We start from the raw sequence: 6,000 nt of genomic DNA, 5'->3' as shown, positions 1-6,000 counted from the left end.
AGTGTTAGTTAAATGTCCGCATTATGACTTCCCCTAGGGCCCATACGTGTAATGTGTAGGCCGTCTAGGCCCATCTTTGTTATGAACATCATCCATCCCATATAACATGTTTAGTTCCATGATTCATGATCATATGCATCATACGTATGCTTGATATGAGAAATGACTGATCATAGCATATGCCTTCGGGCAGATTATTTAGGGGCTCCCGTACAGGGGGTGTTGCCCTACATAAGCACACGATACGTGCAGGATTGCTATATGACTGGATAATGTGATTCATGCATTCGCATTGTGTGATATGGTTACTGTACGCCCTAGCAACATCAGGGCCGTAGCCTCCACAGACGTATCGTGGTTGGCAAGATTGGATACCGAAAATACTGTTCTACATGGGGTGCTATAGATATCCCTAGGTGAAAGTCTCTAAACCCTTATGGTACCAAGAGGTTGCTCCAACGTCTAGACCAAGTGGGTGCATGAGCGTTGAGTGCCGATTACCAGACGGTTGCGCTTTCCACTGTGTCGTGGTCGGTTGGAAGGGGGTGCGGCCTTACCCGCCCGAGAGTAGGGGGCAATGCTAGGCTGAGTCTGACCAGCTCAAGGAATGGGTCCGCTATTGACGAGCCAAGCCCGATATTGGCAAGCGAATAGTGAGGTCTTTTTCACTCACCTTATTGCGCGCGATGAGGAGGCAATCTGGCTTGGAGTGTACTAGACCCCGGTGATATTTTAGATTTTGAGCCGTATCGATATGTGGACTTAGATGAGGATTTGTATGCTTGAGTTGCATTTTGCATTACATGGCCTTGGTATGACCGACAACATCCTTTGCACTGCATGGCCTTGGTACGGCTATGGTATTCTTGGCTTTCATCAGCATGTTCCGCATTACTCTGATACTACATAACTGCATTACCACCTTAAGCATACACTTTCACCACCCTCTAAGCTTTCTATAAGCTTATGCACGACCGTTGCGTGCAGGTGACGTTGGATCGCAGCAGCGCTGAGGCTTGGGCACGTGGCAGATCATTTTGGAGTTTTTGTTCATCTTCATTGTATTTCCCTTTATGCTCATTGTACTTGTAAAGTTTTTGATCATAGTGGAAATGTGATGGAGTTTTTGGTTGTTGTTTTGGGTTATGCCTTTGGTTATGTTTATTACGAATCAAACGGATGTTAAAAAAAAAATCCTCCTCGTAGCATCCCAGGATCGGAACCTGGCGAATGGGCGCTGGGAGCCAAGAATGGGGTTCAGCGGAGGATGTCAGTGCCGATTCGGCGATTGGAAATTTTGTGAGCCCGGTTTCTGAGTTTGGGGCGTGACAACAAGCCTCCCCGTAATGACTAATTAGCAACCAATAAGGCTATGAGCCTAATACATTAAACCATAATGATGCCGCGACCGTTTCACAATTGCGTTTGGGTGACGACCCTTACATCATTTGTGGTCTCCCTCCACCTGTTGATGGGCGGCCTAACCCTGTGTGTCCGGACTATGTCATCCGAGTCCTAAGTGATCGTTCGGGCCAGTGTTAGCCTCACATTGATTGGAAAGTTGTCGTCTGGGTGGTAAACCCTAATATGGATTAAGGATTACAGGCACGGGGCCACTACGGCCAGCCTGGACCTAGTGATCGGGTTAGGGCCATTGATTTAGTGGAGGTGTTTCAGATTCCCCAACCTGGCTGAATAAATGAACTTCACTAAATGCTCGGCTAACATGATCACTTATCGCATTGCATTAGTACAGGTTGTGGCGACTCGAGAGTTAAGGTCGCATGATGAGGGAGTGTTAGCCATTTGCAAATGAGGAGTTGGAGTCACTATAAGGGAGTGTTGGACTGCAAAGGCATGCATCATATCATAATAACATGCACATGTGTTAACAATAGTATCTAGGGACTGTATGTTTATGTTGTTTTTCATTAATTGTGCTTGTAGAATTGATAATTTGTGTAACTTGATGTTAATGGAACCACTGAGTTGATTACTCACTCCCACTCTGGGACAGTGCTTTAAAACACCAATCAGACCTTATCATAGATGTAGATACCATGGAGTCCAACATGCTGGAGGACGCGTCTGTGGACTCAAAGGAGGAGCTCTTGTATTTTCAGCTACTGGGCGGGCCACAATAGGTCAGCTTAGGGCAAGTGATGAGATTTTAGAGTCGACACATTTTGTATTTTTGAAACTGTAAATTTTTCTCAATTGTAGTCTCGTACTCTAGATAGACGTATTTTACTTGTTAACTGATTTACTTGCATTAAAATTTACATTTATTCTAGAGTGCATCACATAGTCTGTTTTAATTCTATGAACTGCTCAAATATCAGGTGAAACGAACTGTAGAATCCCTCTTCCGCAAAACATAAGTTTCACCTGGGATATCAGGAGTTGAGTATTTACTCGGCCCCCGAAATGTGGGGCGTTACAACTTAACCCCTCAATTGCACTAGTTTCGGTTGCATTCAAGTATTAAATTAATCTAATAAGATATATTTTCTACATGCGAGGTGATTTTGATTCAAAGATGAAATCGTGCTTAAATGGATGCTTTAAGCTCAAAAGGAGATCAAGCCCAAAGGTAATGAAGAATTGAATGTTTGGAAGACAATATTGAAGAATTCAAGTGTGGAAGATCCAAGAAAATTAAGTACCAAGGATGAAAAAAAGTCAGAAAATTAACAATTTAATAATAGAAATAACAGACTGTTCAGGCCCACCTGAGGTAAGTTCGGTCCAACCGAAGGTGCCAAAAACATTCCAGGAAGAAACAATGTCTTTCAGACTTAATTCAGCTCAATTGTTAGGTGCCATCGAAGGTAGGCTCAGTGCGACCTAAAGGAGACAGAGACTTTAAATATGTGTTTTGAAGAAATTCCATTCCAACAGGAAGACCCCTTCGGTTACAACGGAATTTATGTCTGGTGCGACCGAAGGGTATCGTCAGTGCGACCGAATCAGAACAAAACTGTAAAATTTTAAAGTCAGTCCAAAGTTGGTGTGGAATTTTCCTATTTATGGATGTGTTTTAAGCCATTTTAAGGATGAATTAGGGCTTGGAAGAGAGACCAAGATGTGACAAAGCTTCTACAGAGCTATTCTTCTTCCATTCTTTAGTTTTAGTTAGTTTTTTTTTTTAATGTTTCCTTTTGTTCTAGGATGTTAACCACGCTAAGCTAATCTCTTAGCTAAGGCCAAGGGATGAAGCTTGTAATTAATTACAATAATTAGTTTATTTGATTCAACAACAATGGTTTGAATGATGACATTGGATTGAATTGATTTGGTTTTACTTTAAAGTCTTTGAGTTGTTTATTTTTAGAATTATTGTGAACTACAGTTACAATGAATGCTTTGATTTAGCAAATGCTTGAATTGATTAGAGAAGGAATCAATTTGTATAATTAATTGATCTATTGTAGACCTAGGTTACAATAGATGCTCTTAATTCCCTGCGATTGAGATCCAAGTGTTACATCATTCAACTGAAAATATGTTTTATTGCTATTTATGATTGGTTTAATAGAATTATTTTCCGATGGATAGGATAGGACTTCGATTCCAACTGAGTCATAAGAATTGAATTAGTTAATTAGATATTGTGATTGTTATAAGTGGATTCCTAGATCTTTAATCTTTTATTATTTGTTTTAAATCCTTTTTTCTTCACTGGATTATAAACCCAGACCAGTCGTTACCTTTAGTCTAGTTTCAATTGTTTCCCACCATATTCCCTGTGAATTTGATCTTGGTCTCACTGAGTTATTACTACATCGCAGCCCTGCACTTGGGGTTGTCAGCCCTTGGGTTCAATCAAGTTTTTGGTACCATTGCCGAGGAAATTGTGTTGAGAATACTTAGGCTTAGGTTAGGGTTTTGACTTCTAATTCTAACCTAGGATTTTATTTTTAGGGCGTCAATTTCATATTTTTATTTTAGGGTTTGTTTTATTTCAAATTTTCTAACATCACTAACATCGTTTACTTATTTATGTTTTGTAGGATCTTTGAGTTCTAATTCTTCCATATCGGTAACATCCTTCCTCAGTCCCTCTACTTGCTTTCTTAATTGATGTAGAATTTTTATTTTGTTGTAAGATTTAGGGTAGGTTTTCTAGATTAGGGTTCTATGTGGTTTATGCCCAATTGGGTAAAGGATCATACATTGAGACTTCAAAGCGAATGAGGTTTGGTTGGTGGGCTCACAATCCATCGACGAATTAGAAAACACACAAATATTCCTGAAACATCATCGATAATCATGGCTCAAACATAACAAAATTTTGATGAGAATCATGTGCGGAACACACCATTGGTTAGAACGGAGCGTGATGAGAATGATATACACCAAGTTCCACTGGTTAAGACTTTACATGATTATTTACAACTGGCAATAAAAAAGTACATTTTCTTGCATTATTTTTCCAACCAAAACAGGAAATATGGATTTTAAACCGGGGGTTATCCAATTACTCCCTAAATTCCATAGAGTTGATTAAGAAAATCCATACATGCACCTGAAAGAGTTCAACGAGATTGTCGCAACTATACACTTTAACAATGTTCCCTATGATGTAATTAAATTGAAACTATTTCTATTCTCTTTGAAGGAGAGGGTCAAGCCATGGCTCCACTCCTTAAGGCCGATATTTATTGGCAAATGGGCCAAGATGATCCAGGAATTCCTTAGAAAGCTCTTTTAGATTCATAAAACCAACACTCTCAGGTGTGATGTTATGAACTTCTCCCAAAAGGAAGTTAAAACTTTTTTCCAGTGTTGAGAACGGTTCAAAGACTTACTTCTTGCTTGCCCGCACCATAGCTACGAGATTTGGAGGGTGATTGGCTTTTTATATGATGGTTTAAGCTCAAACATACGCCAATTCGTAGAGATGATGTCTAACGGTAAATTTATGAGCAAGGATACGGAGGATACATGGGATTACTTTAATATGCTAGCTGAAAATACCCAATCATGGGACACATCCTACTGAGCTAATAATTCTAAGGTGGTGCTAAGAGAGAAGGGAATACATATGCTCAAAGAGGAGGATGGTGTTAGTGTAAGGTTGGCAGGTCTCATAAGGAAGGTTGGGCTTAATTAGGTCGGTTGACTAGGTTGTTAACTCAACGAGTTGACTCAAAGCTCCAGGGTTCTAGGTTCCTAGGGTTTAGGATTAGGTCGACTGGGTTGAGTGGGTTAGCCAGGTTGATTGGGATGAATGGGCTAGATGGATTGATTTCAGGGTTTAGGATTGGAGTCCTCCAGGGTTAGGGTTTAGGATTGGGGCTTGGTTGACCATCTATCAGTTCAAACTCAATCAACTTATCGGCCTGGGATGGAGTGTCTATAGAAACAAACAATATAACAAAATCATCATTGCAAGCAAACGTAAGTAATGTCACCGGCAAGAAATTACAAGAGTAAATAATCATTAACCTTTTATAGTCATTTACCATTATAATTGAAAAACCAAAAATGCCCTTGTACTTTAGAAAGAGGTGGTGTTATCAATACCTATAGATAGAGAAATGTACATTAAACGTTCCCATAGAGAAAGAAAACTTAACACTCCTAGTTTGCCAGCATGGCAAGTTCCATAGAATGCATTTTTAGCCACAAACAATCCTAAAATATATTATTTTCTTAATCCCTACTTCCAATTGATTTATTTTGGCTGAAAAATGAGACATCTGTTGCTTGCACCAGTCAGGCCTGTAGGAAGTTCTAGTGGTCCGTAGCTACGTGAGACCCAGTGGGATTCATAAGAAATCCACCTTATCCATCAGTTCAGCTCAAGTTAGAACATGATCTCAATTCCAAAACTTAAGTGGACCATGACAGTAGGTTACAGAAAAGAAAGAGTGGAAATGAGAAATTCAATGGAATTCTTGATTGAATCAGGAATCCGGAAAGTAGTGCAAAACCTTTACGCCGTGAAATTTCACCACAATGGCTACTCATGACCCATGACCCCGTGTTGTAACT

Source organism: Magnolia sinica, chromosome 2, assembly GCF_029962835.1.
Source record: "Magnolia sinica isolate HGM2019 chromosome 2, MsV1, whole genome shotgun sequence".
In the NCBI taxonomy this organism is placed as follows: domain Eukaryota; kingdom Viridiplantae; phylum Streptophyta; class Magnoliopsida; order Magnoliales; family Magnoliaceae; genus Magnolia; species Magnolia sinica.
The sequence above is the reverse complement of the archived record's forward strand: the minus strand, read 5'-3'. Positions refer to the sequence as shown.